The sequence below is a fragment of the Prosopis cineraria genome, unplaced genomic scaffold (assembly GCF_029017545.1).
Source record: "Prosopis cineraria cultivar Desert tree isolate PC_DT_omini unplaced genomic scaffold, ASM2901754v1 PC7, whole genome shotgun sequence".
NCBI lineage: Eukaryota > Viridiplantae > Streptophyta > Magnoliopsida > Fabales > Fabaceae > Prosopis > Prosopis cineraria.
Window position 1 is genome coordinate 26,184,988 of NW_026555338.1, and position 23,068 is coordinate 26,208,055.

Sequence of the window (23,068 nt, forward strand, 5' to 3'; positions counted from 1 at the left end):
TTTTTTATGCTGATAATGACAAAGACAAGTGCATGAGTTGTGATCAATTTATAGGCCAAGTGAGTGAGAACTGTGAGATTCTTAATCTTCACTACAAGAAGCTTGATTGATGCTTCCCACATGAACCATCTGAAAACATATTTAATATTTGTTAATTCCTTTTGCTCTACTTTGTATTGAATGAATTGTGTATTTTCCACCTTTTTTTATTAAATAATTTGGTTGACTCCAGGAATAACATGGGCAGAAATGAAAGGCATAAAAATGGCTAAGTTATTCCAAAATTGTAAATATATAAATATATATATATATATATATATAAACGATAGACTTGTTCTGGATTGGTTAAAAGTTATTTTTTTTCTTTCTAATTATGTTTAGAATTTTAGTATTTTGTGATAGTGACTTGTAATATTCATTGAATTTTACCCACCTTGTTTTGTTTTTCATAAATCTTTTGTTAGATGCAAGATACTTCAACTAATTTAAAATTTTTGTTTTATTAATATTTGTTTCAATTATTTTTATCATATATTTAATAATTTTGTTATAAAGTATTAAATAGAAGTTATAATATTTCGTATATTTTTCAAAGAGACTTGATTTTAATTCAACCCCTATCAAATTATTGAATCGTGAATTGTACTTTCATCTCAACTAATTAAAATTGATTAACTAGTATGGTTTTTTTGATTATGAAATGCCTATTTATAGTTTTGTTAAGGAATAATTTTCTTACTTATTTATTACGTTTTGGGAATGAACTAATTGGCAATTTTTTTGTGTCATAAAATGGGGACCAAGACCCAAAATGGAGGGCCATTGCTTAACACTTTTTATTAATTATATTTTTTTTACCAAACTTTTTATTAATTATATGGCCCCACATATTAATAAATTATGATGAGTCACAAGCAATTTCATCAATTTTTTACAATTTCTGCTGTAACCAAAAAAATAATTAGTATTTAATATTATCGAATTAAATTTTCATATTATTATGCCTATTTAATGTAGTTTCTTCTAATGTTTTTATTCATGATTTTTATAAATTATAAGATCTTTTGATTTGAGGTTTGAGCCCAATAATATTTATATTTCAATTAATTAATGGCACTCAAATATCATATAATTGTAAAAAAGAATAAATTCTATGGTAAGTGACGTTTTTTATTAATATTCCACATTCATTTTCATCAAGTTTTTACAATTTCTATTGTGGTGATACCGTGATAGAATGTTAGCCCTATCTTGTTATTTATTTTTTAAAAAAAAATTCAATAATAATTAAATTTAAAGTGATTGATCGTACATTCGTACCACAAATGAAATGATTATCAAATTAAATCTCTTCAATTAATTAAAGCATTATATTCAACGCAAAACAAGAATAAAATTTAATTACAAACTTGATTTGAAACATATAAATAAATCTCTGTGAGTAATTAACTGAAAAACTCCATTAAAAGAAAATGAACTAGTGGAAGATGACTATAATTGTATAATATTAAAAAACATGCAAAATAATAATGGTAAAACTTTTAAGACAATATAATCCAACATTGATATGTTTATCGTAGAAGATGAATCCAATTTATTTATCCTCACACATAAATAATAACAATAACAACAAAAAGAAGTCAAAAGTCTCAAAAGCAAGAATCCAGTTCCTTGAATGAGAGGATTTTCATTAATTAAAGAAGAAGAAGAACATAATATGCTTCAAATGGAAGCAACTTATTGGTCTCTTTTTCAATTGCCATGTGGAATTTTGTTCCTTTATTTCCCCTTTTTGTTCTCTCTCTCTTTTTGTTTTCCCAGAGATCTGTTTCTTCTTCTTCACTTGTTCTCATTAATTAATTAGTTCTTAATTATTTCAGCATCTTCTTCTTCCTTTGTTGGATTATATTCTCTCTTCTTTTGCCTTTAGCTCCCTCAACAACACTTAGACTAAATGTGCAAAATGCAGGTGATGAATTGACAAGGTAATACTGAGTTATTAAATGTTAACTCTGGTCTTAATTATAAAAAAAACATTAACCAACTTCACGGTTCTGAAGTAATATTTCCTCCATTCTAAGTTATTAAATATTTTTGAGAGATATTTGATATTTTAAAATATAAGGTACTTTGACAAAAATACTTAAATAAGATTTCATTAATGATATTTTTTAATATTATCTTTCTCATTATATTCTCTTTTCAATATTCATTCACAATAGAGTATTAAATGAAATGCATTTTTGGGAGTTTGCATCTTTTAAAAAATAAAGTTATAAAGTGTATTTAATTAATTTTATTTATATGCATAATTTTGTTTAAATGTGTCTTGCAAATTAGGATGGGGAAGTAGCAGTTAATATCTTTAAAATTGTGAAAAGTGTTTGTCTTACCAATTTTGCCTTTCACTAAAATTAATAACCACAATAAAATTTGTCAGGGAATTACAACTTGGTACAATTAATGAAAGGTAATTTAAAAAAAAAAATTGACTAGTACATTTTTGTCCTGTATTTTTAACATCAAATAGAAGTTTAAAACTTTACATCATAATTAGAATTGAACACTATTCATTCTATGGATTCTCATGCTTGAAAGAATTGATGAATGATCCTACCAACCTTAATCTTGTAAAATAGACTTTGATTTTTTTTTTTGACCAAAATAAAATAGACTTTGATTATAATTTGATTGGATATTCCCTTGGGTCTCCTCCACCAATACCTATCTCACATATAACAATGAAATTAGTTGGGGGTTAGTTAAGCTAATTAAGCTTTTGACAAGACTTAGTTTTTTATGTGAGAAATTGCAGTGAGGGCCTATAAGAGGGGGGGAAAAGCAATGAGAATACTGAACAACTAAAGATTCATTTATATACAATTAAAAATTTACTAATTAATTATATATAGATGAACCTTTAGTTAATCATTTCTTTTTATATTTGCTTTTAGTTAATGATCTATTGGCATTTTTTTTCTTGTGAATCTCAAATTTCTCCCTTATACTTTGATTTGTGAGGAAAATTTTAGGGAAAAAGGCATTTTAATTAATAACCCAAAAAGTGACTTATTTTAAACAATCATAACATATCAACAAGTGTCATATATTAAAACCGGAAAGAATAAATTAGATAGTCAATCGTGAGTATGAATCTTGGAGTTGTAAGATGTTTTATTTTTTTAAATGAGAGAGAGACACAACAATAATAGCAACAGCAGCAACAACAACAAGAGTAACTTATAATGAAATCCCCTCTGTTTTGCTAACATTATAAAGACCTATTCTCTATTTTTAAAACTCATACTTTAGTCCAATTTCTAACAGTGTTAGAAATATTTTATTAAATATTATCAGATACTTTAATTTTATTTTTAATTATTCTAAAAAATTTAAAATTATTGATTTTTCCTTATAATCTAATTTTATATTCACTCCCCTCGATTTAAGAAACTTTAAATAAGTATGAAAATAATTAAATAAATAATTTAGAAATATTTTGTTTAAATTAAATAAATTTAAAAAAAATAAATATAAATTATATAGACTAATTTATTTTTTAATATTACATCGCTATTTCATTATATTTTTTATATCTATGTTTGAAATGTTAGTATTTATATTTCTACAAAATTACTAAATAAAAATTTCTAAAATTAATTAACAATTTAAAATATGAATGCAATTTTAAAAACATATGCATTTATATTTTTACATTTTAAATTATATTTAAATAATACTTCAAAAGGGCATTTTAGTTCAATATATATGATTTAAAGGACAACTAATAGTTGAATGAATGAAAATGAATTTTTTAAAATAAAAGAGAGATTTGTATTTTGAAACTATTAATTCTATGGAAAGTTCATATAAGTCGTAAAGATAAAAACAATGTGCTTGTAATTAAAATAAACTAGAAGGGAGGTGAATGTATTTAAAAGCTTCACTTCTAATATGTGAATCATAATATTATATGTCTATCTCCAACTTCATTTTAAGCAAACTCATTTTAGATATCTAAATTATTTATAATATAGTTTCTTTCTACTCTAACTTTTTTCTGCTTTAGACATATTCATAATGAAGTTTGAGCCTTTGCCCTATTCAATCCTGGAAAAAGAAATACATTGTTTAGGTCACAAGGTTGTTATGAAATTCAAAAGCTAGCTAAATCCTTCATATTATCATTTATTTTACTTCTTTTCTAGTTTGTTAAATAAGATATTCAACTTTTTTTTTTGCACGAGTTTTGATATCACAAGTCTTTGACCTTGAACTGATTACATTAGGCATCTCTTTGGGGAGCATCCCTCCCATTGATAATTTAATAATTTAAATTTACATGTTTATATGCAAGCACTTCAATTTGACAATTTTGGATCTCTTTTCAACATACATCATCTGAATTTGATTTTAATGGTTTAAAAAAACTTTGATAGTTCAAATATATAAATGCATTGACAAGTTGTTTTTTTTTCTAACAAAATAGAATGCAACTTGAAAGACAAATAATAACTTAGTTCAACTAGTTAAGGAATTAAATTAATTTTATCTCACGATATACAATCATATTAGATAAAAATATTAAAGATATTTCAGTAAGATCATTGTTGATAATGATGATCCTACATGATAGGAGTTCAGATTAGTCTAGTGGTTGGCATTAATATTTTCAGGTTTTTTTAGATACTAAGTGATGGGAAAAAAATATTTAAAAGTGAAATTTGAGTTCTTGGGCATATTTGGAAATATCTTCTAATGTTTGGGCTTGGGCTGCACCAAGGGATGGACTTGGATTTAGTAAATGTTTGATTATCAATTTGGCCCAACATCAGTTTCTGGCCCAAAACAAAGGAAGATGCCACCCCCCCCCCCTTTTCTTTTTTCTCTCGGAATAGATAAAACAAAGGAGTATTCTACTTCCCGCGTCCTTTTGCCCTTTTTGGCAGAATTAACGAAGAAAAAGAGATATTCTCTTCCCTTTTCCTTTTTTAATTTTTAAAGTTTCTTATATTTTTCATTTCATTTTTAAGGAAGAGGCATGAGAATTATTCTAGGGTTAATATAGTGTTCAATTTTTACAAAATTTCACTTTCTCTCTCTCTCTTACATTCTTTAAAAAAAATTACATATTAGACCTTATTTTTTAAAAAGATAACGAATGCTTGTTTTAATTTAATGATAAGAACGAAATTGGACTAACTTTAATTATTTAAAGTTCAGAATGTACATTATAAAAGTTTAATATTTAAATCACTTATGAATTTATAATTCAGAATTTAAATTATATATTAACTCATTATTCTACATCCCCGAAGCTAGTTTTATTTCATTCTCTTTATTTTGTACACCAAGTGAATTGTTAACTGTTGGAATGTGAAAATGCTACAAAGGAGAGAAGAATTTTAGAAGCGTTTGCCTGACATTGTAACCTTTACAGTAACAGTGAGAAGTTTTGGGTAAAAAGATATTTGAACCTAGAAAATACAAAAGAAAAATAAAATATGACTATAAGCAACCATACACGAGTGAAAGAATTTCTCTCATTTGCCTCGTTTTAAGATCCAAGTCAATTCTTTCTATTGAATCCACACCTTAATTAATTTAATAAAATATTTTATTTATAATCAGTTTGATAATAGTTCGACTATAATTTTAATAGTTAATTTTTAAACTAATATTTTAACTAATTTAATAACTTAATTTCATGTTCACTCCCTTATTCATTTATTTATGTGTGTGGGCCTTTTGCTCTTTGTGTTCTAAAAAAAAATTCTGTCTTTTCCATTCACAAAAGGCACTTCTAATTTAAAAAAAAAAAAGAATAGGAACCATGAACAGTGAATTTTGTTTTTGAGATTAGATATAATGCACAAAACCAACCTCGGATTTAAAAAATATTATTTCATATATCAACTTGAAGAAAAAAATTGCTTGCCCAAACATTTCAACTCATTTTATTAAAAAAATTCTTATTTTTTAAAAATATTATATTCCATGGGTTTTTATATTTTTTGTTTAAATTTTTAAAAATAATCAAAATTAAAAAAAGAAATTTTTTTAAATATTTTAATAGGTTACTTTGAATGGCTTCTTAAATAATCTAATGCGGTAAGAGATAGTTTGTTTAAAAAAAATGTGAAATATCATAAAATTTTAAAATAATAAAATAATAAATTATTTTTTAAAAAATAAAATATATTATAAAATTTAAAAATAACTTATCAATAATTATTTTTTATTATAATTAAATATAAAATAATGTCTACTTTTTAAAAAATTTATTGAAACTAAATTTTTTATAAAATAGCTAAATTATTTAAAAATTATTTATTTTTTAATTATAAACAAACGCCTCAATATTATATTTAGAAGTGAAGTCATAAATTATGAATTTGTTTAATTCAAATTGAAATTAAAAGAAAAGATGGAGAAGCTGTAGCCTGCTGTGAAAGGGATAGATAGGAATATTTAGGGGAAAAAAAAATGGAACATTGATTGCATCATTATGTTTCCAAGTAGGGATGGACGCAGACAACCTCCATCCTTTATTAGGTTGAGACACAACATCTAGATATTACTTCAACGTAATGGACTTTGTGTATCAATCCTTCTTTGTTCTTTTTTTTTTTTAAGAAAACAAATTTATGTCACATGATTCCAAATTAAATATGCTTGTATTTCAAAGGCCAATATTTTTTTAAAAAATTAATCACATAAAAAATCATAATTTAAGAAGCCAAAGACATGTTTGATTTTGTCTTTAACAACTATAACTTGTTTGAATAAATGTTGTAGATTCAAATGTTGAACAAACTATTCTCCTTTTTAAAAAAAATGAATGAAAAAATATTAGAACTTTTTTTTTATTTTGAAAACATATTGCATTTGACTATCAAAAATGATCACTGGTTATTGTCCATTACAATTATAATTCACTATTGGCCACAACTATTTGTGGATTTTTTAACTTTGAAATTGTGTTTAAATTAAATTGATTAAACATCTTTATACTTTTTCTAAAAAACAATTTTATAATTGTATTACAAAACGATATTTAAAAAATATAAATATAAATACAATCAAACAAATTGTAAATTATTTAAAAAATAATGTCATTTATAATTTGGAGTATTCCCTGGTTCATTGTATGTCAGGGGGCACGCCCTTCAATACCAATATTTTGGGGGAATTTGAAAACATTGGTGACGACTTAAAAAAAAAAAAACAAAGAAGAAGCTATTTTTTAGTTTGAAAAACAAAAGTAAAATAAAACTATAATCTGATTGATATAATATGTAAAAACTTTAATACATTGCATCTTTAATAAGCCATATTGTCTATTTTATAAACAGTTTGCCTTATCGTAATTTTTGGATTTTTTTTTCAATTATGTTTATATTTATTGTGCTTACACTATACTTTTAAACCATTCATACCAAAGTTCAATAATATATGTTAATTTTTTATTTCAAGAATTACCAAATCTTAAATAAAACTATTAGATCAGTGATTTCTCCACTTTCACAGAGTGGAGAGAATCTATTTCCAAAATTTTATATAATTTTCTTAAGCAGCTGCTTGATATGGGATGGAAAAAATAAATAAAAGAGAGAGAAAAAATAGATGAATTAAATGTAATAAAAATATTCTCAGCATTACGAATGGATAATTAAATATCCTACTTAATATCATTGTAATTATAGTTATTATGATAAGCAAGTCAATCTATGTAGCAGTTAATTTATCTGAAAACAATATGTGAATTATTTCTTCTTGGTTTTAAAATAAAAATTTCCCATAGAACTAGGGAGCTTTTTGAATGAAACTTTCGAAGGTTTATATTAACATTTCAATTGCCAAATATTTGTCTTAGTTGGCCGCTCAAGTATGAGGTCTCATTTTTTAATCTATCTTAAGAGCCAAAAACATTTTTGGAAGGATCACTTCTGGTTGAACTTAATAATACTCAAATGGGTTGATGATTATTTTTTCCATTTAATTTTATTCAAAAGATTACTAGAGATTTTAAATTTAATTATAAGTCAATTATGTCTCTCAATGTTAAAAACTTCCTCCTTTATCATATTGACATCAAAAACACTTAACATTTAATATTTGTTAGTTATCTATAAATTTCATTATTTTTTAATATTTTTATTGGGTTAAGGATAATTTTTTTCCCTCAACTTTTATTCAAAAAGCCAATGAGTACTATCAACTCAAATATTTTATAATAAAAAATATTAAAAAAATAAAATGTGAGGCTCATTAATAGTGAGAAAATGACAGGATAATAAGAGAGATAATCTTTAAAATTAAGGAATAGAATTAACTCATTCTTGAGTTTAAGATTTTCAATGACATTTCGAATAAAGTTGAGAAGCAAAAATAATTTTTAATTTTAATCAAACTTTATCTCAAAATAATACTCCCTTCGTTTAAAAATGTAAGGCATTTTTAAAGAATTGGATGTTAAAAAATGTAAGATATTTTTAATCTTTCAAAGTATAGTAATTGTTTTTTTTAAAAAATGTCCCTATTGATAATTACTTTATATTTATTATAGGCTGTTTAATAGGAGTAAATATAAAAAAATAAAATTAGTTAAAAAATAGATAATTACTTTATTGAGGGCGAGACTTAAAACTTCTTTCAAGTGGGAGGCGCTTCCATTGGACAACTTGTCATTGACATCCTAATTAGCAATATTAGATAGGATATATGTGCATAAAAAGTTAGTAAATTTATTTTAAAAGAATAATTTTAACTTCCCAAGAAAATAAAATATTGAAGAAGCAAGTGATGCATCATGCAAGAATTTCCTGACTTCCCCAGAGGTATGACTACTTGAACCAACTATGGCTAAGAAATATAAATAATATTATGCTGATTAAAAAAAAAGAATTATAAATAATATTACAAAATAATGGAAGACTTTTTATGGATACGGGGATGGAATGATGTGCATTGTCCATGGGATTTCACAACGTGATCAAGAAGATGATGTCAATATATCAATCCAAACATTTTTCATTTTAATTATACTGCACATTTTTCTCCCCTTTTTTTCCTCCTAAATTATACTAAATTCTAAAATCATAAAATTTACTTTAAATGAATTTTTTTAAAAATTAATATTTTTATTTTTTTTCTTTTTACTAAATAAATTCTGCCTTAAAATTTTTTAACTAACTTAAACATTACTTACAAGAACCGTGTCCGTCATGGTCAGGCTCATAAATTTATTGATATTGATTTAATTATTTATCTTTCTATATTTTAATTTTAACATCTTCACCAACATAATTTTGTATTGCACTATCCATTATCTATCATGCTGTTTATTTGCCAATTGTCAAATTTTATTGACATTCTTTATTTTTTAGTTCACCCACACAATTCACCATTGTTTTCAATTTATTATTAGAATTAAATTCTTCAAAATATTTTTATCAATAAATAACTAAGGTAAATTAAGTAATGAAATTTCACTAAAATTGCAGTAGATTTCACGGTTTAAAAAATATTTACGAAAATACATATAAATTATTTAGCAATGAAGTTTAATTTCTTTTATTGGCAGCAAATTTGAAGTGCACTTTGCTAGGAATAGAATCAATTGTTTAAAGTATATCTTGTCATCCTTTATTGTATGAATTTGCTCAAGGGTTTTAAATTTTCAATACTCTAATCAATGTGAAACAATATATTTCTAATTTTAATTTCAATCATGGACACAAATTTTAAGAAAAAACTTTTTATATTAATTCTATTGTGCTACTTAAAATTATATCCACAAATTTTTTTTTTGTGTGTGATTGAAACTTTCTCTTTCTATTATGCTACTTAAAATAATTATAGACACAAAAATTAGAAATTTGGGACTTTATCTATTTTTGGGATGAGGGGCAGTACCACATAGTCCAAGAAAAGTTGCCTAAGCATTTTTGTTCAAACAGAGAAAGATTTCTTTCAAAATAAATGAGAGGCACACATGAGACAAATGCAAACGGCATATCTCTCTTGGTCTCCCTCCAAAGAAATTTTACAATAAAAATTATTTCTTTCATTTTAAAATATATGTTTCTCATTAAATTAGATTTTATTTCTATGAGACAAACTCAATTCCTTTGCATTATAAAGATTAGGCTAAATTATATACCTTTTAAAAAATAACGAATCAAAATAAAACTTTATATAAAATTAAACAAATATATGTATATTTTTGCTAAAACATTAATTACAGAGATATTTTGGTTTAAATGTTTTAATTTTTAATATAATTATTATGCTTAAATAACTTTCTCGCATTGCATGAATTTATTAAAAGTTACTTACAAATTAAATATGAAAGGAGTGCACTCAATAAACTTCATACAATATGAGAGGCTCATTTAGTTCACTATATAATTGATAATATACTAAGCTGCCAGATGGTGATTTTATATTGAATTTGAGATAAATTACACTGTTTATGACATATAAATAATATAGTTTAGATTAGTAATATATACATTGCACAATTTATAAATATAAATAGTATGTATATATACATATTTTTATTTATATTTCGTGTGAGTTAATATTTTCACCTTTAGAAGAAAGCAAGAAAATTGGGGTTGGAAATGACGTCAGGCCCATAAGCCCAAGTCGGGAGAGAAGAGTGATAGCGATTGCTTGTAATTGCTAAAAGAAGAGAGACATACAGAGAACATCATAACATTGGCTTTGGTAGCTTCCCATCAACAACATGACTGATGATGTACCCTACCTTCTCTGGGTGGAACCCATACTCTACAACATCTCTCTCTCTCTCTCTCTTCCACTCTTTAAAAAACCATGTGCCACGTGGACATGGTTTGGAGAAAATAAAAGAGCCATCAATAAGGGCCAACTTGAGTTTTAAGTGCCTCTAAGCGCTTTGCTTTTATGAGTTCAAATTTGTAAACCTATTTATTTTAAATTATTATTTTTCTTAAACTTGATCATTATTAATGGAGCTCAAAATTGAATTTGAAAGCCGGTATATTATTTTTTAAAAAATTAAATTTAATTATGCTAAAACATAGATACACTCTAAAGCAACTGAATTAAATTTCTAAACGACAATAACAAGCTCCAGAGTATAATCAGAATAATAAAGTCCCTAAAATAAAATATATAATTTTTTATTTAACAAAGTATGTCATTTCCATAAATGAATTAAAAATTAAAATAAATCAATTTTCAATAATTTTGATCACATGATGAACTAGAAAATAGAGATAAAAATACAGACCCTAAAAAGGCTAGCCTTAGCATGAGTATGTTTTTAAAAGGCTAATAAAGGCTGATTATAAAAGTTATTTTATATAGAAAAAAATTATTTTTTCAAGTCCAACCTTCAAAAAATATGGGATTTAAATTGATAGCTCAAAAAACCTAACTCTTATGGACAATTCGAGGTCAAAGCAAATCTAACAAGTGAGTTGTATTATTTATGATTTATAAAAATGACAGCTTATTAAATTTTTTTAAATTATATATAGATTATATACAGTGGATTAAGTTGAAAAGGTTTCTTATGAGAGAACTGCATCCTATGCTTATTTAAAAATTTGTATTTCTCCATCAAAAAGATTGCATTGTCCAGATCTTGTTTGGACTGTTTATATTTAATTTAATATTTTATTTTAATAGTAACTTTTAAGCACGTTTAGACAGTTTATTTTAATTTGTGCGTGCGTGCGTGCGTGAAATTTAATTCGTAAAATAAATTTATGGTCAATCTTAGTAACTTGGTCAATTATACTGCCACTTGATGATGAACTTTAATTTTCTTTTTAACTGATGACGCTTGTTTCAATATTTCCATCTTCTTGGTATACCCATTAAAGAAGAGTTGCATGACTTTTTTGAATTTCTATTAAAAAAACAATTCTGATCGTAACATTAACTATAAAATATTTAATACGAAAGATAATAAGCATATTCCTGTAAGATTTATTATTTTAGGTACACCTCTATGGATTACAGTGCCCATTTTTGACTGGTCTTGTAAAGATAAACATTCTATTTTCTAAGCTTGATTTGCATATGGTTTATATTAGGTGGAATTTAAATTTAAACAAATATTAAATCTTGCCGCAAAACACAGTTTATTTATTTTAATCAATGACGGATGAAGTGAAACAAAACATGAGAAAATCTTATTTAGACCTAATATATTACATTATTTATAGTTTATCTAATAAAAATATAATATTTAGATGTCATCATATATAAATTGATTTTGATATTAATGATTACAGATAGAGGAAAGACAAAAAATTAAATATATATTTTATTATAAGAATAAAATTAATTAAAATAATATTATATAAATTTTTATTTAAATAACTTGGGGTATTCTAACTAAACAAACTATAAATGATGTAATACATAGAATTTACTTAAGAATTTATCACAGATAACAACTTGCGGGGAAAAACTAGAATAGATTTGACCAAATACATATTTTATATAAAAAAATTTAAGGTATCAGCAAATAATAATCGTAATAATAATAATATAGTAAATCAACCAGAATCAAATTTAATAGAAGGGACTAGTCACAACATTGTAATCCAAGATTCAAATTTTTGCTAGTAAATTTACTCATATTTAACTATGCTTCAAATAGAAATACACTTGCACACAATGAAAAAAATAATAACAACAACATAGTAATATCACTGTAAATAAATATGAAAATATCAATGAGTGATCTTTAATTGATTTAGTATTATCTCTATTTAAATTAATTGGCAAGCTTTGAGATTGATCAAACATTCAATATTTCAAAGTAATCATTCACTTTTGTTTCCTTCAAGCTCATGCTTAATTGACTCTGTCTATTAATATTATAACCAGGAGATAGGATCGGTGCATTTGCAAGGAAAGCCTATTTACCAAAATTTAATTTCCCCATTTATGAATGTTCTGTTATTATGTAAATATTGATGCTAATTGAAGGGGTTATGATCATTTAAATGCAATATCTCAAGTTTGATTTCTTGTGAATACAGAAAATGTTGTTGTAAGAGTTACTTTACTTATGATTGACAATGCTCAAATTTAAGCCAATTAGAAAGCCATATCATCAATAAATTGAAGTATGGACAGAGATATAATACCTAATTTTTCTTATAAAATTTATAAGCAATTTAACTTTTTATTTTTACACAAGCCTTGTTCATGCACTTTTTTTTTAATTCTACTTATTTTATGTAAAATTTGAAACAATTTTTTTAGTCAATTTCTCTTTATAAATTCCAGCTTAGTATTAATGTTTTGAAAATTGTACTTGTTATTAAATCAATCAAAACATGAGTTTAAAGCTCGTAATTTTTTCAGGTAAAAAACAAAAGACGCCATCAATTCATAATTGAACTAGTAATTGCAAATTAATATGATTTTAACCCATTATTATAAGCAACAAATAAAGCTAGAGACACATATATTAATAAATAGTTTAGTATCTCAAAAATATTTTATCTTTTTTGTTTTGCTTCACACAAAATATATGATTGGAGCAATGATTATTACTCTTTATTGAAAAACAGAGAATCTAACAATTATTTATTATAAGGACTATTTTTGTACAGATGACATTAAACATTTAAAAAAGTACGTGATATTGCTTATGCTCTTTGGGAGCAGCCGTGTAAGGGGTCCGAGTCATCTTCAATGGCATTATTCTTAAGAGATATTTTACCACTTCAGTTGAATATATGATAACTTTTAACATTAAACGAACCCTTCCTACAAACAAATAGAGAAATAAACAACATAAATAAAACAATGAAAAAAAATGTAGAGAACAGAACTTGAGAGGGGAGATATACGTACTTGATCTCTCTGCATGCAATTCTTATATAGGTCGCACACCATGTCAAACAAAAAGCCTGGATCTGATTTTTTTTTTCTAATTTATTGTTTATTTTCGATAATGTTGGGAATATATTAAAGCAGGATATACAAAATTTTTAAAAAACTACCTAATAAATTCCATAGCTTATTATTAACATCTAAAGATATTAATCCATGTCACATATTCAACTCAAAATAGTGAACAAGTTATCCAACATGATACTCAATAAGTGTGTATATATACACATATAAAACTATATATGAATAATTATCTACAACAATAACAATTACTTTCTCCGTTAAAAAATAAAGCATTTTTAATCAAATTTTACTCCCTAATAAAATAGTTATCCACTTTTCAACTAACTTTATCTTTTATATTTACTTCTACTAAACACTCTACAATAAATATAAAGTCACTATTAATAGGGGCACGTTTGAAAAAAAAAGATAATGATTACACATTAAAAGATTAAAAATGCCTTATATTTTTAATACAGCTCTTTAAAAAATGCTTTACATTTTTGAAGGGAGTATATAACATAATATAATATAAAAGATTCTTCCAAAATGATGCTATTTTCATAGCATTATTCATGACTGTTATGCAAATAAATTTCATTTGATAACTTTTAAACACTTACTTTGGTTATGAATTTGGGGGAGGATAGACCAAATGGCCAATTGTAAAATGGAAATGAATATTTGTACTTCTATTATTTTAGAATATAATGGGAGGCGTGATAAATTCATTAATTATATTTAATGCTTAATTATATCTCAAATATATTTGCCTTCGATGGGATTATAATTGTAAGCAATTAAAAAAGAGTTATTGATAGACTAAAATAATTAATATCTTTTTAAAATGTTATCTTCATAAAAATGTGATTTTAATACCGTTAATAATAAAATAAAATAAAATAATAATGATGTTGGTATTTTTCTCTCATGTGTTACTCGCATGAATTTAGTATGAGCTGCGTAGCTTGTGAAGCTCTACACTTACCAAATTATTTTTTTTTATTGGGTTAAAGTCTAAAGAAACTAGTTAAGTGAAAAGGACAAATTGTCCCTCCCAACACATGAAAAATAACTGGATAAGTCGACCTACACAAGTGGAATTTGTCTTTGATTGTCATCGAGAGATATTTGATTGTCACATACTTTATTGGCTAGCCACCTAACAAGTAGAAATAGGAATTTGGGTGGGCTCTGTCTTTAAAGGCTCAAGCTCTAAAATTTAATTATCTAAAATTTGACCTAATTTAAAAGCTTGAACCTCATCGGGAGGACTCAGGGCTTGGCCCATAAATTATTTTTTCAAAAAAAAAATCAACATTTTAATTCAACAAAGATTTAAAAGTCTAAAGTTAAATAAAAATTAAAATTTCACATAAAATTCAACAAAAATTTAAAAGTCTAAATTAATATGAAGATTAAAATCTTTATCAATATAAATCTAAATCCTTCTCATCATCATCTAAAAATAGAATGTAAAGCAATTGAAAAGCAAACTTGAAATTTTAAGCAAGACAATTAATAATTAAGTTTTAGGACTCACACGATTAATTTTAAGATCAAAATTCACATACCTCAAAAATACCAATTGAACAAACTTAAACAAGTGATTAAGGTTTAACAATAGGGTCTTTCTTCAAACTAATCAAACAAACGTTCCACAAAAATTTAAAAATATGATAATAAGATAACAACGTTTAAATGGTTATTCGGGCTCGAACTTTTTTTAATAGGGCTTATCAGAGCAAAGCTCTTAAACCCTGTTACTTTTAAAAAATTTAATTTTTAAAATTTAAATTTTTATTTAAACATGACCTTTAGGCCTGATCTTATTTCTAACTCTACTAACAAATTTAAATATTACTTGAAAGTGATCCCTATGTGACATTGAATATGTCAGGAATGTGGCATTTAATAAAGCAAATATTTCTTCTTCTTTTTTTTTTGGGTAATTTCAACTTCCCTTTTATTTTTAACATAAGTTGCTCGAGCCTAGCCGCCTCCTCTATTTTGCCATCTGGCTTGGTTCAATTTAATATTTACAACCCATGCACATACATGCCAAGCCAATGTACAGGGGTTGAAGTGTGCATCTCTCACTTTCTCATGAGAGTTGACATTGCTACTATGACAATTTGTCAATATCAAGCAATTCAATTGGAGACTCTATAGAAACAAGTTTTGATGGCGAAAGCAAGTACCATCAAGATTCAAGAACTTTTTCAACTACAAAATGAAAGATATGATAAAGACATAACCAACAATGCTAATTGAAGAAGACAAGATCCATGAAGACTTAACAACTGAACACCCATAAGTAAAAGTAGAGATTGGAACAAGGAATGAAAGATCGTTGTTGTGTACTTGCCATTGTCATTGTCATCGTTATCTCTATATTGTTGTTATTTGGTGTTGTCAATTATCATTGTGGCCACCCACAAGAGAACGAAGGTTTGAAGGCAAGGACAAGATTTTTATTTTATTTTTATAAAACATTCACTAAAAAAATTAAAATATATTAATTTAATTATAATCAGTTTCATTGCAATCAAATATTTTCATGTTGAATATGATAGGATCTTTAAAAAATTTCTGAACCATATCATATTTGAATTACAAAAATCTCATACAAAAATACATAAATAAATCGTAGTACTATGCTATTCCTTGATTATATAAACACATTTATCTAACGCTCTAATTAAAAATTCAAATGTGATTGGATTTTTTTGAAAAAGTATTTTAAGAATATTTTATTTCAATTTAAAAAATTATAAAAAATTAAGCTCAAGTTTTGAGTATGCAGCTAAGATTAAATTTTTGGTGAAAGATATGTATACCCTCTAAAGAAATAATCACAATTTGCTGATTGCATTAGTTTGGACCAAAGACCTAAATATTGAGTGAAAACAAAAAAAAAGTCATATAAAATACATAAATAAAGGGAGAATGATAAATAAATTTTAAAAGAATCAATTAATTTAAATTAAATCTTAAAAATGTCAAACTCTAAAAATTTTAAGTTTGATTTTTAGTTTTGTAATTTTTATTATGATGAATTTATAATTTATTTTTTAAATTTTATTAAAAATAAATTTATTTATTTATCAATTATGCTAAAATTTTAAAAATAAGTTGTAAATTTATTACAATAAAATTATAAAATTAAGAGTAATATTTATGAATTTTTAAAATTTGATACTTTAAAAATTAATTAATTAATTTATTTCTTTGAACCTATCTATCATTCTCTCTTAATAAATGCTAGTTTTAAATAAAAAAAAGAGATGGCCAAAAAATATAAAATACATTTATCTAGTGTTATGATATTGTTGTTATTGTTATTATTATTATTATTATTGATGTTGGTAGTCGATGAGAAAAATCGAGGGATTGAAGGTGGTGGTGACCTTACCAGCTTTCTCTCCCCTACTTCCTCTCTTCATTTGCCATTTCTATTCTCAATTCTCAAATTCTCACATCCACTCTCACTCTCTGCAAATTCTTCGTCTTTTCTCTCTCTTCCCTCTCTCTCTCTTCGCTGCGTGTCTCCATTTGTCACTCTTCTTGGCAGTGTTGCCTTCGGATCGTCGTCTTCTGTCTCTGTTCGCTCGGATCTTCTTCCAGAAGCTACGGTTAGGATCTCAATTTCAATCCACATCACATTATTCCGACATTTCCCCTTTTCGTCTCCGGTTTTTAGTTTCACTTTAAACTTGTTCTTCCGTGCGCGTTTGCTTTTTCTGCTCTGCTATTGTACAATCTCATTAAAGCTTGAATTCTGCTGGCAATTTCGTAGATTAGGGTTAGTACTCCTACTTATGGGGGTTCTCGCTGTTCGATTCCCAATTCCTTGGCTAGTTTTGTTAGCATTGTAACTCCCTTTTTGTAAGTTTGGTGTGGTTGCTGCATAAAATTCGACTAGTTTGTGACGTCTGATTAATGTTCTTTCATTTCTTGTTCTGGATCGAATTTAGGTATTTGCTTCATTTCATTGCTCATTGACTAGCTCCGGTTGAGAATTCAGTTCTGATTGACTTTCTCTGCCCACGAAAGAAGTCGTCGATAAAGAAAATTGCTGCTTGAATATTAATATCTTGGTAGGTATCTTGCCATTTCGTTCCTTGATTTCCTTTTTATGTTTGGGATGCTATTAAAATTTGTCGAAATTTGGATCTATTGAGCTTGGGATTTCGGTTTGTAAACTTGATGAAACTATATTTTGTTAAATATAGAAACTGCGATTTACTCAGGTTATCGAGAACGTATGTGTACTATTTTGCAATAAACACCATCTGTCGGGTCGGTGGAAAAATAAATTCTGTGTTATGGGTATGCTTGACTTTCATCGCTCTTCGGATGCAATTATTTCCCATCTCCTACTGTACGGATGTTCTTCCTCTCTTTATTTGCTTCCGGATTGGGTAATTGTAATCAATTTGGTTCCATGATATTATACTTAGTTTCTCTTTTAGGGGGTGCCTTCCTGATCGCAGGAGATCATCATTAATTTCTCATTTTGTTTGCTGAAGTACAAACTCTGCTATTGAATTCTTATACTGCTTTACTTGCCTTCTGTTATCTGTACTTTTTAAAAGGATAAAGGAGGTTGGCTTTATGATGCTTCCACTTATTCTTTTTTCCTTCTGAGGGCTCTAGTAATTCCCTTTTTCTTTTTCATTATCTAAATCATTGAGTATCATTCTGCTTGTATCTTTTCGTGGTCTGCACCCCTTTCCCAACCAAAAAATTAAGAGCAAAAAGAAATTTCGTGGTCTGCACCCCTTTTTAAGTGTTTGTGGTTTTAAAGTTTTTGGCAGAGATTACATAATACTAGTCCAAGGGATGAGTCGAATGATACATGACGTTGAAGATGGGGAGCTCCCCAATGATCAGAATGGACCACAGTTGAATGATGAGGGTAATGGAGGAAGTGCCAGTGGAGTTATGCTGAAGAAAGGTCCATGGACATCTGCCGAAGATGCTATTTTGGTGGACTATGTTAAGAAGCATGGGGAAGGGAACTGGAATGCCGTTCAGAAGTACTCAGGCCTGTCCCGTTGTGGAAAAAGCTGCCGACTGCGGTGGGCAAATCACTTGAGGCCAAATTTAAAGAAAGGGGCTTTTACTGCAGAAGAAGAGCGGTTGATTGCTGAACTCCATGCCAAGATGGGAAACAAATGGGCACGCATGGCTGCACATGTAAGCATATTGTAGATTTGTCTTGCCATACAATTTAGTTATCGTACCTTTTTTTTTAATTATTTTCTAATTCTGGAAAATATGTTTTCTATTTGCTGTAAATGATGCCGCTGTTCGTACATCTTTCTTGTATCTTTTGGCATGAAACTTCCATTAGATTACTTTTTATTTTGTCGCCAACGATGCAGAGCAAGTTATCTGGATACCTATCTTTTGATACCAAACAAGTAGCACAGGAATATTCAAGAAAACAGATAGTTTCAAAAATCTGCATATGGGTGATTATATTCTGGTAGCCGATGTAGAGGCCCATGTTTACCAATGGGGTATAGCACAATTTATTTGTCATCTTGTAATACCTCTAAAAATAACTTCACATATTCAGTATAATTGTTTATTTTATATTGCAATTATTTTCTGTGACTCACTGACTTCCATGGAAACAAGGACTTTGAACTGTTTGGATGTCATTATGTGGGTTCATGGAGTTATAATTAGTAATTTGGCATGATGCTTTAAAATATGTGCATCTCAGGTGGCAACCGTTAAATTCTTCTACAGCCTATATAGTAGATCAACATGTATATTTGAGGATTGAACATTGATGCATATTCCTTTAATTGATAATTTTAAATAGAAATTGTTCTTGCCTGACAGATTGATGTTGCACTTAACATGTTTTAATAACATGTTTTAAAAATAGTAGTAAGGCTCCCCATGTCGCATTGCCATTGGAGTTCCTGGAGTTGGGTACTTGACAAGGACAAAAATTGATGTTTACTAATTTGCCAAGCTTGACAAGTGACGATAATTTCAGATTATGTGGCATATTCAGTACATGTACTGTGATATATTATATAAAATGTTTTCTCGTAAGTTATGAAGGAAAAATTTTCTATATTAGATATTTATGATATTTTCCATTGGATACTGGAGAAAGAATGACATGATCTAACTTAGTCTTTCTTCTTGGTCTTTTTTTGGCAAGTACCTGTGAAATTTATTGGTGTCATTTTAGCGCTAACTTTTTTTAGCAATTATTATTTTAGTATTCTAGTAATGGCGTAACAATAATCCTTTCTCAATATTGTACTTGTAATAAACAAGCAGTTATTGAATTGATGGAGTTTAAATTTAATGACAAAATTAATATTAAGAGTAAAAATTGACACAAGTAATTTTAGTTGGAATACTATTTTGGTTAATGATATACTGTCTCATTCTGGGTCTGTGACATTTCTGTTTAACTGACGCTAAATCTCTCTCTGAATCTGCATGCATATTTTCAGTTATCTACAGATTACAACGTCACCTTATGGGTTTATCATGTTGATTAGTAACTTGTAATATCTCTTCTCCCCTCTCCAAACTTATGGGTTTATTATGTCCCCTTCATATTTAATGTTTTCTTCCTGGTTTCAAAATGCCTAATTTTTTGGTCAAATTGTTTTAGGTATGGTAGTCATGTGTTGCATATCACCCATGATTTTGATGATACAACTATCAGTTTCTACTGCGAACATGTTTTCAGTTTCAGTGTGTATTCATTTTCTTAATCTTTTCAATTAATTAGTTTCTTTTACTTTTAGCTGCCTGGTCGTACTGATAATGAGATAAAGAACTACTGGAATACTCGTATAAAGAGGCGTCAGCGGGCTGGGTTGCCTCTATATCCTCCTGAAGTGTGTTTGCAAGAATCGAAAGAGAGTCAACAAGTCCAAAGCACTGCTGGGAAAATTGGTGATAGAGGACACGATGATTTTCTGCGGGAAAATAGTTATCAGAAACATGATACTCTATTTGACAAGCTGAACGCAAATCAGGGAGGCTTTCCTTATGTGCCAGAGATTCCTGACATTTCTGCTAATAACATTCTGCTGAAAGGTCTTGGTTCTTCCAGCATTGTAATTTTTCACCATCAACATTACCTTACCATAAGCGCTTTCAGGATTCAACAATGCCATTTCGCAGTTCAGCTGGTGTGCCCAGAAATGGTTTTTATCCATTTCTCCATAGTCAGGATTATACTTATGATAAGATTGCACAATCATTTGGATACCACTGTCCCCTTGATCCTGGCCCCTCCTCACAGAACTCACTGTGTTACAGCCATTCCCTTTCGAATGGCAATTCCTCTACTTCTAAGCCAACTTTTGAGGCTGCGAAGCTGGAGCTCCCTTCACTCCAATATCCAGAAACTGATTTAGGTAGCTGGGGTACATCTCCTCCGCGGCCTTTGGTAGAATCAGTTGATGTTCTCACAGGTACTCCCCTGCCAACTACATTACTGGAGTCAGATTCTTCCTCGCCATATAACAGTGGCCTCCTGGATGCTTTACTTTATCAGTCCAAGAATCTGAGTAGTTCAAAGATCCATTGTTCTGATAAGAGTTCAAATTCATCTACTGCTACTCCCGGTGATAGAGCCGACAGTTCCAATTTGTATTTGTGTGAGACAGAATGTGAAGACTATGCCGACTGTGTTTCTCCATTTGGGGCAACCTCAATCTTGAACGAGTGTCTCGCTGTCAGTGCCAATGGAAATTCGTTAGATGAACTGCAACCTGCACAGACCTTTAATGGTTAGTACCTTAGAATAGCTAGACACATTCACATACAATGCTACCAGGCACACACGTTTGGCACTGCCAGGAGCAAGATAAACTAAAAGCATTTTTCTTTTTTTCTTTTTTGTTAATTCTATCTAGTTTACTAGGCTAGGTGCCACATATATTCGTCAAGTCTTGGTCTCTGAATAATTGATGAAACTGACTTTTACTTCATGATGCAGTGTTCTTTCCCATGCTGGATCTTGAGAACATTTTCTTTTCTAATGCTAGATTAATGCCAACGATGAGTTTTCTATTCTACGTTGTTTTTATGGAGATACGCGTGAATTTCCACTTTTGTTCCTGTATCATATGTCTGGATTGAATTAGTTTTTTAAATTTTGCGAAATTTGTGGGACTGAACTTACATTTTCTGCAGGAAACACTCTGAAATCTGGATCCTCTTACCTGGCCTTGACCCCCAGCAATGAAGATCAAGACATGTCAATGTTAAACATCCCCCGACCAGATGTTCTGCTCGCTTCAGATTGGTTTGACCAAGCCTCTGCATTTACCAAGAACCAGGGTGACATGAACAATTCCATCACCTCGCTTCTTGGTGGTGATGATTTCGCTACTGACTACAAGCACATATCTGCAGAAATCTCATCACCGAGTCAAGTATGGGGTTTTGATTCTTGCACTTGGAATAACATGCCTGCTGTTTGCCAACTGTCTGATCTTCCGTAGGATTGTCTGGATCGAAATCTGCCATCGATTACATATCCTCATTGAGTTTTAAATGCAGGTAGCCAGTCAGGTCTTGGGGTCTCCTGATTCGGAAAGATCTTAGAACGAATGTGATTTATGGCATTGAATTCTTAGGTTAATGGACTTGTGCATGCATTGCTTTGCTTGTGGCTTCATGAATTCTTACTGTATTGCGTGTATTTGTATACTGTGGCATGAAATGAAACTCTTGGTTGGGCTCGAAATTGTTTTTGAAGAATTTGAGAGTAATTTGTAAAATAACATTGGACATGAAATGTTGCTGCACTGCTTCTGCATAGCGGAACAAGTCTTGCATTTCTTTGCCCGTGTTTGCTGGTTCAAGTTGTTAGTGTAACATCGATGTGATTCTTTAGCCAAACCCAGAAAATGAAGAATTTTGGTATATTTTAAAATTTTATTTTGAATTGAAAATTAAATAATTTAAATTTTCATGGTACAATTGTTAAAGTTTGCTGAGGCTAAGAAGTGACTATTTCTAACCTTATGAGAGGAGTTCAAATAGAAGATCTTTTTTCACTTTTAATATGACTAACTTTAGATTTGAATGTTGCTGGATTTAATGGGGATCAATTATTTGAAAGGCACAAAGTCTCGAACTCTAGACCTAGTAA

General features: G+C 28.1%; 1 pseudogene; it reads left to right on the forward strand.

The window, feature by feature from the left end:
• The first annotated feature begins 17,309 nt into the window (after positions 1 to 17,309).
• On the forward strand, positions 17,310 to 22,755 carry LOC129315980 (transcription factor MYB33-like; annotated as a pseudogene).
• The last annotated feature ends 313 nt before the right edge of the window (positions 22,756 to 23,068 follow it).